General features: G+C 47.7%; 1 protein-coding gene across 3 annotated transcripts in view; it reads left to right on the forward strand.

Annotated features, from left to right (window-relative positions):
* Positions 1–10,918: 10,918 nt before the first annotated feature.
* WFIKKN2 (WAP, follistatin/kazal, immunoglobulin, kunitz and netrin domain containing 2) overlaps positions 10,919–12,013 on the forward strand; it is a 7,099-nt gene continuing 6,004 nt past the window's right edge. Inside the window, exons 1-2 of one of the 3 annotated variants that reach the window (XM_010842838.1) lie at positions 10,919–11,384; positions 11,598–11,654. The gene's annotated coding sequence lies outside the window, so the exon portion shown is untranslated. Of the gene's footprint in view, positions 11,655–12,013 lie in introns of all 3 variants that reach the window. The other 2 variants (XM_010842837.1, XM_010842839.1) reach the window with 2 other exon arrangements.

Raw genomic sequence — 12,013 nt, forward strand, 5'->3', positions numbered from 1 at the left:
GCCTGAATTAAGATTTAGACAGCATGGCAGAAAGGGAAAAAAACATTCTAGTTTGCCCAAGACCGAGGAGTTTCCTGGGATGCAGGAGTTTCAGTGCCAAAACCAGGCCAGTTCCAGGCAAACCAGGATGCCTGATCACCCTGGTGGGATGCTCAGAGACCATCAGTAATTCTGTACAGCTGGAACATGCAGGGTGAGCAACGAGGCTGGAGAGGTGGCAGAATCAGCCCTCAGCAGGCTCCCTGGGCCATTTAATCCTGACCAGGAGGGGCCATTGAAGAGTTTGAGGCAGGTGTGTAAGTTTCCTAGGGCTGCCATAATAAATGACCACAAACTTGGTGGCTCAATAAAACCCAAATTTATTTTCTGGAGGCCAGAAGCCCTAAACCAAGGTGTCAGTGGGGCTGCATTTCCTCCAAAGGCTCCAGAGCAGAATCACTTTCTTGCCTATTCTAGCTGCTGACGGCTCAGGCATCTCTGGGCTTATGATAACATTGCTCTAATCTCTGCTTCCATCTTTAATGGCCTTTCTTCTGCCTTTCTCTTTTAAGGACACCTGTCACTGTTTTCAGGACCCTCTTGGATAATCCAGAAAGGTCTTATTTCAAGATCCTTAACTTAATCCTATCTGCAAAGACCTTTTTCCTAAATAAGTTCACATTCATGATTTCAGATGTTAGGACATGGACATATCTTTGTTGGTGGGGCTACCATTCAACTTGGACTTCCCCGATGGCTCAGCGGTAAAGAAATCTACCTGCAATGCAGGAGACACAGGAGACAAGAGTTAGATCCCTGGGTCAGGAAGATCCTCTGGAGGAGGAAATGACAACCCACTCCAGTATTCTTGCCTGGAAAATCCCATGGACAGAGGAGCCTGGTGGGCTACAGTCTATAGGGTAGCAAAGAGACAAGACTGAGCAACTGAGCATGCGCGCGCACACACACACACACACACACACACACACACCATTTAACCCACCACAACAGGGAAACAAATTGTTCAATGTTGGAATTAAAAAGGTAACTCTGGAAGCAGAGGAGAATATGGTTGAAGGGGGGCTCTTCGCTGTTAAATATGAAATCATGGAGGTCTGGAGAGAAGTGAAGGGATGCATACGTGAAAAGCAGTGTGGGAGCTGTGGTGGGTCCCAATGGGCACCTTCCTTCTACCCCTAGGGCTGCCCATGTGATGCCCAAACTTTCTCTGACCCCACTGTCCAGCTGCTCCTTGCAGACTCCAGTACCTTTTTGCCTAGAATTGGCTGATGGACCCAGGGATGGCTGTACCCTACCTGGCCTGACTTAGAGCTGGTCTCTGGAGTCCTGACTTACAGCCCTAGGACTACCTAGTCTCTCTCAGGGGTGACAGACACCAGGAATGCTCACTCCTGTCCTGTAAGCACATGGTCTGCTTGACGAATCCATTCATTCATGGGACCATCCACTCATTCCTCCAGTGTACATCCGTTCATTGTGGGCTCTCTGCTGGAACCAGGCACTAGACACAGGCCCTGCTTGCCAGGAGTTTCTAGGCCAGTCTGGATGATAGATGGGAAAGTAATTTCAGCACTACACAAACTATGCCCGGGTGTATCATAGGCAATCCCAGGAGGGTCACCGAGCCAGGGTGTACTCAAAAAGGGCCTCAAATGTGGATTTTTAAAAATTAATTTTTATTGGAGTATGGTTGCTTTTCGCTTCCCTGATGGCTCAGTGGTAAAGAATATACCTGTGATGCAAAAGAAATGGGTTCTATCCCTGAGTCAGGAAGATGTCCTGGAGAAGGAAATGGGGCCTCACTCCAGTATTCTTGCCTGAGAAATTCCATGGACAGAGGATCCTGGTGGGCTATAAACAGTCCATAGGGTCGCAAAAGAGTTGGATATGACTTAGCAACTAAAAAACAGTAGTTGCTTTATAATATTCTGTTTCTTGCTGTACAGCAAAGTGTACAAATCCTCTTTTTTTGGATTTCCTTCCCATTTATGTCACCACAGAGCATTGAGTATCGTTCCCTGTGCTATGCAGTAGGTTTTCATTAGCTATCTATCTTATACAGAGTATCAATAGGGTATAAACTTCAATCCCAGTCTTCCAATTCATCCCAACCCTTCCTTCCCTACTTGGTAATCCTAAGCTTGTTCTCTATGTCTGTGACTCTATTTCTATTTTGCAAATACGTTCATCTCCACCATTCTCTAGATCCCACATACAAGCCACATTTTATTAGTTTTTCTCTTTCCCACTTAACTCACTCTGTATGACAATCTCTAGTTCCCTCCACATCTCTGCAAATGGCACTATTTTGTTCTTTTTTTTTCTCTGAAATGCTGGAGGATTTTATTTCATTTTTAATTTAAATTTATTTATTTTAATTGGAGGCTAAGCTGAGTAACATTTCATTGTATGGATTTTTTTTAAAAAATCAAAGCAAAGTTCATTCACAATATTGCATTAGTTTCAGGGGCACAGCAAAGCAATTCATATATGTGTGTGTGTGTGTGTGTATACATATATACATTTTGTTGTTTAGTCACTAAGTTGTGTTCAACTCTTTGTGACTCCATGGGCTAGAGTATACCAGGTTCCTCTGCCCTCCACGGTCTCCCAGAGTTTGCTCAAATTCATGTCCATTGAGTTGGTGATTCATGTCCATTGAGTTGGATGAGTAAGCATCTCATCCTCTGCCACCCTCTTCTCCTTTTGCCTTCCATCTTTCCCAGAATCAGAGTCTTCTCCAATGAGTTGGCTCTTCACATCAGGTGGCCAAAGTATTGGAGCTTCAGCTTCAGCATCAGCCCTTCCAATGAACTTTCAGGGTTGATTTCCTTTAGCATTGATTGGTTTGATCTCCTTGGTGTCCAAGGGACTCTCAAGAGTCTTCTCCAGCACCATAGTTTGAATGCATCAATTCTTTGGTGCTCAGCCTTCTTTGTGATTCAACTCTCACATTCATACATGACTACTGGAAAAAACATAGCTTTGACTGTAGGATCTTTGTCAGCAAGGAGTCAGGAGGCAGGCCTTACCTGCCTCCTGAGAAACCTGTATACAGGCCAAGAAGCAATAATTAGAACCAGACATGGAACAACAGACTGGTTCAAAATTGGGAAAGGAGTACATCAAGTCTGTATATTGTCACCTTATTTATTTAACTCATATGTAGAGTACATTATGCAAAATTCCAAGCTGGATGAAATACAGCTGGAATCAAGATTTCAGGGAGAAATATCAATAACCTCAGATATACAGATGACACCACACTAATGGCAGAAAGTGAAGAGGAGCTAAAGAGCCTCTTGATGAAGGTAAAGGAGGAGAGTGAAGAAGCTGGCTTAAAACTCAACATTCAAAAAGCTAATATCATGGCATCTGGTCCCATCACTTCATGGAAAATAGACAGGAAAAAATGGAAATACAGTGACAGATGACAGATTTTATCTTGTTGGGCTCCAAAATCAGTGCAGCCTTGAAATTAAAAGATGCTTGCTCCTCAGAAGAAAAGCTATGATAAAACTAAGCAGTGTATTGAAAAGTAGAGACATCACTTTGCCAACAAATGTCTGTATAGTCAAAGCTATGGTTTTTCCAGTAGTCATGAACAAATGTGAGAGTTGGACCATAAAGAAGGCTGAGAGCTGAAGAATTGATGCTTTCAATCTGTGGTGCTGGAGAAGACTCTTGAGAGTCCCTTGGACAGCAAGGAGATCAAACCAGTCAATCCTAAAGGAAATCAGTCCTGAATATTCATTGGAAGGACTGATGCTGAAGCTGAAGCTCCAATACTTTGTCCACCTAATGCTAAGAGCCAACTCATTGGAAAAGACTCTGATGCTGGGAAAGATTGAGGGCAGAAGGAGAAGGGGATGACAGAGGATGAGACGGTTGGATGACATCATTGACTTAATGGAAATGAGTTTGAGCAAACTACAGGAGTTAGTGAAGGACAGGGAAGCCTGGCATGCTGCAGTCCATGGGGTCACAGAGTCAGATGTGACTGAGCGACTGAACAACCAACAACCTTTGTCAGCAAAGTGATGTCTCTGCTTTTTAATATGCTGTCTAGGTTTGTCATAGCTTTCCTTCCAGCGAACAAGTATCTTTTAATTTCATGGTTGCACTCACTGTCCACAGTGATTTTGGAGGCCAAGAAATAAAATTTGTCACTGCTTCCACTTTTCCCCCTTCTATTTGCCACGAAGTGATGGACCAGATGCCATGATCTTAGTTTTTTGAATGCTGAATTTTTAAAGTCAGCTTTCCCCTCTCCTCTTTTACCCTTATCAAGAGACTCTTTAGTTCCTCCTCACTTTCTGCCATTAGAGTGGTATCATCTACATATCTGAGGTTGATGATATTTCTCCCCTCAATCTTGATTCCAGCTTATGATTCATCCAGCCTGACATTTTACATGATGTACTCTGCATATAAATTATATAAGCAGGGTGACAGTTTACAGTCTTGACATACTCCTTTCCCAATTTTGAACCAGTCCGTTGTTCCATGTCTGGTTCTGACTATTGCTTCCTGACCTGCACACAGGTTTCTCAGGAGTTTGGTAAGGTGGTCTGGTACTCCCATCTCTTTAAGAATTTTCTGCAGTTTGGTGTGATCCACACAGTCAAACACTTTAGCATAAAGCAGAAATAGACATTTTTTTTTCTGAAATTCCCTTGCTTTCTCCATGACCCAACAAATGTTGGCAATTTGATCTCTCATTCCTCTGCCTTTTCTAAACCCAGCATGTACATCTGGAAGCTCTTGGCTCATGTATTGCTGAAGCCTAGCTTGAAGGATTTTGAGCATAACTTTGCTAGCATGAAATAAGTGCAATTGGATGGTAGTTTGAACATTCTTTGGCATTGTCCTTCTTTGGAACTGGAATAAAAAATGACCTTTTCCAATCCTGTGGCCACTGCTGAGTTTTCCAAATTTGCTGACATATTGAGTACAGCACTTTCACAGCATCATCCTAAAGGATTTGAAATAGCTCAGTTGGAATTCCGTCACCTCCACTGGCTTTGTTTGTAGTGACATGAAAGTCAGTCAGTCGTGTCCTACTCTTTGCAACCCCATGGACTGTCCAAGGAATTCTCTAGGTCTGAATACTGGAGTGGGTACCCTCTCCCTTCTCCAGGGAATCTTCCCAACTCAGGGATCACACCTAGTCTCCCTCATTGCAGGAGGATTCTTTACCAGCTGAGCCACAAATACTTCCTAAGGCCCATTTGACTTCATACTCCAGGATGTCTGGTTGTAGGTGAGTGACCACACCATCATGGTTATCTGGGTCATTAAGACCTTTCTTATATAGTTGTTCTGTGTAAGCCTGCCACTTCTTCTTAATCTCCTCTGTTTCTGTTAGGTCCTTGCTGTTTCTATCCTTTATTGTGCCTATCCTTGCATGAAATATTCCCTTGATATCTTCAATTTTCTTGAAGACATCTCTAGTCTTTCCCATTCTATTGTTTTTCTCTATTTATTTGCATTGTTCATTTAAGAAGGCCTTCTTATCTCTCCTTGCTATTCTCTGGAACTCTGCATTCAGTTGGGTATATCTCTCCCTTTCTCCCCTGCCTTTTGCGTCTCTTCCTCAGCTATTTGTAAAGCCTCCTCAGACAACTACTTTGCCTTTTTGCATTTCTTTTTCTTGGGATGGTTTTGGTCACCACCTCCTGCACAATGTTACAAGCTTCCGTCCATAGTTCTTCAGGTACTCTGTCTACCAGATCTAATCTCTTGAGTCTATTTGTTACCTCCACTGTATAATCATAAGAGATTTGATTTAGGTCACATCTAAATGGCCTAGTAGTTTTCTTTATTTTCTTCAAGTTAAGCCTAAATTTTGTAATAAGGAGTTCATGATCTGAGCCACAATCAGCTCCAAGTCTTGTTTTTGCTGACTGTATAGAGCTTCTTTATCTTCAGCTACAAAAAATCTGACTTTGCTATTGACCATCTGATGATGTCCATGTGTAGAGTTGTTGGAAAAGAGTGTTTGCTATGACCAGCAAAAGGAGAAGAGGGTAGCAGAGAATGAGATGGTTGGATATCATCACTGATTCAATGGACATGAACTTGGGCAAACTCTGGGAGATGGTGAGGAACAGAGAGGCCTGGTGTGCTGCAGTCCCTGGGGTAGCAAAGAGTCAGACATGACTTGGTGACTGAACAACATGATCAGCATATTCTTTTGATAAAACTCTGTTAGCTTTTGCACTGCTTCATTTTGTACTCTAAGGCCAAATTTGTCTTTTATTCCAAGTATCTCTTGACTTCCTACTTTTGCCTTCCAATCCCCTAGGATGAAAAGGACATCATTTTTTGTGATAATTCTTCATAGAACTGGTCAACTTCAGCTTCTTTGGCATTAGTGGTTGGGGCATAGACTTGGATTACTGTGATATTGAACAGTTTGCCTTGGAAATGAACTAAGATCATTCTGTCATTTTTGAGGTTTCACCCAAGTACTGCATTTCAGATTCTTGCTGACTATGAGCTACTCCATTTCTTCTAAGGGATTCTTGACCACAGTAGAAGATATAATGGTCATCTGAATTAAATTCACCCATTCCTGTCCATTTTAGTTCACTAATTCCTAAGATGTTGATGTTCAATCTTGCCATCTCCTGCTATTTTTTTTTCAAATTTATTTTTTCAAAATTATTTTCTCTTATAGGTTATTATAAGATATTGAATGTAGTTCCCTGGGCTATATAGTAAATCCTTGTGTATCTGTCTTCTGTGTGGTAATACATATCTGTTAATCCCATATTCCTCATTTATTCCTCCCCTCCATCTATTGTGGATTTTTGACATTATCATTTAAACCTATTTACCATTTACACAGGTACAGACATACATCCTGACAGGGTTGAATGTTTAATTGCAACAGATTTTGTATACCAGTTTTTGTTTTTGTTTGTTTTGCTTTTTTGTTTTAAAAACTTTACCTGGAACCCCCAGGGTGATTTTGGCCTCCCTCAGCTTCTGAGGTCAGGAAGGCTTCCTAGAAGGTGCAGCTTCTGAGATGGGTTGGGAAGCAGTTGGCCAGGATCAGACGGAACGGGTCAGGGAAGGAACGTCTTCTGTGGGGAGGACAGCATTCACATAGGTTAAAGGGAAATCCTGTGTGGAACTTTTAAAGATTGAAAGAGCAACGTGGCAGCTTCCAGGGTTTAGGAGAGAAGGGAGAACTATAAGATGGAGAAGCAAACGGAGGCGGAAGTTCATGGTAGTACAGGCTAAATGAAAGTGGAAAAGCCGTCTTTAAGCCAGAGGTCTTGAAATAATGACCATTCAGGAAAGGGGCCTGTTTCACAGTCATTGTTCGTTTTGTGCTGTTGGAAAGGGAACTAGGGCTGTGTTTGGTCCTAAAGGATATGTGCCCCTTGGCTCAGCAGCATGAGGGTGAGCAGAGAGAACAGAATCTGAGCCGTCCTTTCTTCTCTCTCATCCGAAAGGAAGAAACAGTGAAGCAGAGAACTTGGGAGTGAGGAGAGTGGAGCAGTCAGGGAAGGTTTTTGGGTAGGTGAGGCCTGAATGGAATGGGGGCCATGCCCCATTTTAGTCTCATTGCTGGAGCCCCAGGCCCTCACTCTCCCCCAGCAGAGTGGAGAGGTGGAGCCCCGCAGCCTTCTGGCTCCTTCCCTCTTGTGTTTGTCTTGGCTGAGAGCTGCCTGAGGATATTTGAAGCCTGTTCTGTCAAGGCAGAGCTGGAGGAGTCAGGACGAAGGATCACAGAGGAGGGAGAGAGAAGGGGCCTGAGGGGTTTGTTCAGGGGGTCCTCTGACTCCTTGCATGGTGCTCAGCTTCAGCACCATGGGGCCTCGCAGTGAGGTGTCTGAAATCCCCAAGCTCCTTGATGCCCACTTGCTCCAGGAAGGCATTCAAGGACTCACAGTTGCCAGAAGGGTCTCCTGCTCTTGTGGTATGACCCGCAGATCTATTCAGACTCTGGCACTCAAGCTTCCAGGGACTTGGCCCCACTAGCAGGCCCCCCTGGATTGGACAGGCTGTAAAGGGGCCTGGCTGGCCCAGAGCACTGGCCAGGCCACGCCAACGGCCAACCTCGTCATTCTCAGATCTTGATTCAGTGCTGCCTCCCCTGAGCCCCAGGGTGGACCCTCCCGTGTTCTGCTCTGCACAGATGCTGACAGGTCACGTGTCCCACAGCTGAAGGTCTCTCCTGTCTGCCTCCACCATCTGCTGAGGCCCCATAATTATTTCAAGGCCAGTACAGTCTCACTCTGAGGGGAGAGTTCACACAGCCCTGTAATGTAACCCAGGCCCTGGGCTGCTCAGGCAGGGGGTCCCCAGCTGCGTAATGAGCCGACGGCTTTATTGAACTCCTTGGCTTGGCTCTGACTAATCACCGCCTTTAACCAAGACTGCCTGGCCTTCTGAGAATCCATTTGAGTACCATTGCTGAGGACTTCCTTCTCCCCAGCACCTCAATTCCTGTGCCTCAAATCTTTCCTCCTCCTCAGATATGTTTAAATAACCAGGAACAGGGCAGGGAGGCTCCCAGGGGGTTGGCATCCGTCTGGGAGAAAGTGTGACTGCCTCAGGTCTGGGAGCCCAAGCAGGACGGACCAGAATGGGCTGCTGCTCTGACTCCGGTGGGGCCACCTCAAGCAGAAGCAGACCTACAGCTCCCACCCCACCGCCTTTCCTAAATCCTTGTACTTCCCTCTCACCTCTGTTTCTGGAGGCCTATGCCCCCAGAAGGAGGGTCTTAGCTGAGAAGGCATCCAAGAAGAAGTATAGGAAATAGGGTCCTGCTTAGGCCTCAAGACCCAGCCCACGTCACGGGCCCAACAGCCACCCCAGGCTTCTGCCTCCTGCCTGTGCCTCGGCACTTGTAAGGACCCCCAAGACTGAATACTACTCTTATGCTTTTGCATGTTTGTTTTCTGGCCAAGACTGTGCCCTCTGTGGACGAGGATGGCCATCTATCCCTGTGTACCCACAAATTAGCCCATAGTAGGCGCTTTAGAAAACATCAAGAAGGGAGCGGGAGGAGATGCTTCAAGAGGTGAGAGGTTTGGGCTGTGCATGAGGGACATGGCATCTGGGATGCTGCTTGGTGTCCCTGTGTGTCTCCAGGTGTCCCACCGTGTTTATAGCTGAAGTCTTGGGCCCGTTTAGGAAGCAGTGTCAGTGTGTTGTCAATACTCTGGTGGTTTGGGAATTGTTCTTCTAAGGGTGATCTCGAGGTCAAGGGTCATCCAGAATTCACTGTCCTGGGTGACTTCCTACTGGCTGCACCTGGAGTAGGTAGGCTTTGAACCCGTCCTAGAAGGTATGAAGGGTCCATGGGCCCTCTGCCTTCCCACAGTGGTGGGGCTCTTCTGAGACAAGGTCAAGAGCCAGCCCCTTCCAGGCAGATCTGCGCCTGATTCCTTGGGGAGGGTGAAAGGCAGAGGACACCCGCCAGTTCAGGGCCCTGCTCAGGCTGCCCCACGCTGTCTCCACTCCCCAGAGGCCTGGAGGTGTGGGAACAGACAACCGAGCCCTCAGCTGTCCCAGGGAGCTGGTGAGCATGGCTTCCACACCACCCTCCAGAGAAGGGCATGAAGGGAGCAGAGCCAGAGGGAGCCAGACCCAGGGACCGTGCGAGAGAAGGCCCAGGGAGAGAGGACTTCAAAGCACTCCCTGAGCAGCTTATAAACAAGCTGAGCTGGTGAGGCGGCCAGCAGGGGCCCTTCTGGAGAGGCTGGAAGCGTGCATGGGGTTGTGTGAAGAGCAGGGGACAGGAGGGGTCAGAGAGGCGAAGCAAGAGCCCGGAGACCCCAGCCAGGCCCACCTCCCCTCTCTGTGGCTGGCTTTCTTCTCTCATAAAACTGAGCTCACAGCCACACCTGGGTTCCCTCCGGGACTGGCGTGAGGGTCAGCGTGATGATGTAGGTGAAAGTGCTGTGTGGGCGCCAAGCCCTGATCAGATGTTATTTATTATTCTGAGCTGTGTTTTGGTGGGAGACTTGGAAGGGCTAAGAGGGAGAGCCGAGTGTACTAGGGCCCCTTCTTCCCCAGTGCTGTTTTGAGAGTTCTCAGAGCAGAATGGCCAGGAGTGGGGCCTGGGCAGGGGAGGCCCACAGCTCTCAATAGGACCAGGCTGGGCGGGGACTTCCCCTCTCCTCCCCCACCTCTGGCCTGTGGCCCTCCCCACTCACCTCCCTCCTAATGGTCTCGAGTGACTCCCAAGAAATCAGCCTCCTTTGCCTAGATACCTGTCTCCTGTAATGGGGCTGTGACAGGTTTTCCAAGTCCTGCTCAGAAATGTGTCACTGTCCATTTCCCTTTGTGGTATCAAAGGAGGCAGCACAAACCACGTTCATCAAGGGCTGTGCTGAGGCCCAACTTGGAGCAGCTGGAACCCGGGTTTATGAAATTACAGGGAATTCAAAGCAGCCGGCGTCGCCTGCTGTCTGGCTTCATTACTGGGACCAGCCTCGGAGGGAAGTTTATTCCAATAATTTAGGGGATTAGGATCTGACACCCTTCATTAGCTCTTTGACATAAGCAGAAAAGACAGATCTTGCAGAATGACCCACAGACAGGAAGGAATTGGCTCAGGGGAGGAGGCAATACCCTGCTCGAGAGGAAGAAGCAAAATCTGCAGGGTGGAGGGAGGGGCACGCCCTTCTACAGAGCAGCTAGAGGTTGAGGTCTGGCCTGAGGGGAGAGTGGCCCAGGCTTGGCACTCAGTATCTCCATCTGTGAAAAGATTGGGGCTGCACCACTATCTGCTGCCCCTGGGACACAGCAGCTTGGTTACTGCTCCCCAAATCCTTTGCAGTTGGCCTTGAAAAAGTAACCTCTCTCTTCCCCACCCCCTGGCAGCTTCTGGCTCTTTTCCTGGCTCCTCCTTCAATACTGTCCTTGATGTTTCACAAACTTCTTGTCCAGCTTGTAGAGACTAGAGTCAGGTTGCCCCCTTGACAGCAGTTTGACAGCTTGGTGGGGAGGGTTGATTTCAAAGGCCCTGCAAACTAGGGTCCCTGCATTAATGGTGGGGTCACATAGCTGTGTGACACAGGGCAAGTTGCTTACCCTATCTTTTCCTCAAATCTAAAACGAAGGCACAGTTTGTTGTGAGGATTAAATGAGACAATGCACACAGTCTGGCCCACGTTATGACCCCAGGAAATATCCTACTGCTGCTCACCAGGGGTGACCTTCTCCTTCATAAAGTGGGGAGACGACAGCCAACTGGCTCTTCCTGGGCAAAGGCTTCATGGTCGTCAGCGAGGCGGCTCGGCTGCCCAGCACTGTCCTGAGACACTGTGACCACGTAGCTTCTCTTGGAGCGGGGAGTGTGTCAGTCGAAGAGCAGGAATGTGATACGTCCCGGAGCTGGGGGAGCTGGAGCATAGCTGGTATGTGTCTCTGGAATGATTTGGGGAAAATTCACCGAAGTTGGAACTTGAGACGCAAACTGCCCAGGATAGAGAGATAGGGGGCTGTCCGCACGCCCCCCCCTACCCTGGGACCTGGTGCTGGGGTGGGAGTCGGCTTACACAGCACAGGCTGCTCAGGCCCGCCCTGGAATGGCCGTGAACTTGTTGTTTTTCCACGTCATTTGCTCTCAGATGTACTATCGGGCCGGCGATGCTAACCCTGCGGCTGCAGGTCCCTCGTTGTAACAAGTGAGTGTGTGTTCTTCGGAGGTGGCCAACGGGAGGAGGGGGCCCGGCCGAGAGGTGGGGGGAAGGGAAGCAAGCCTCTTCATGTAGTACAGTGAGCTGGCGTGTCCTGGAGCCAGCTCCCCCCAAAGCACATGCCATTTCTGGCCCCTGAAGGGGTTAAAGGCCTCCTGGAGTCAAAAACAAGCAGGTGTCCCACCGTGCCAGATACGCCGCCTAAACTGCTTCCAGCTTTTTTTTTTTCTGCAACAAGTCTGTGATCAGCCACAGGACAGAGGAGCCGGCAGCCTGCCTGTGACAGGCGTCAGGTTAGCTCGCTCCCACTCGGGTGGCGCGCCCAGGACATAAATCCAGGCTCTGGC

This window comes from Bison bison, unplaced genomic scaffold, assembly GCF_000754665.1.
Source record: "Bison bison bison isolate TAMUID 2011002044 unplaced genomic scaffold, Bison_UMD1.0 scf7180017864180, whole genome shotgun sequence".
In the NCBI taxonomy this organism is placed as follows: domain Eukaryota; kingdom Metazoa; phylum Chordata; class Mammalia; order Artiodactyla; family Bovidae; genus Bison; species Bison bison.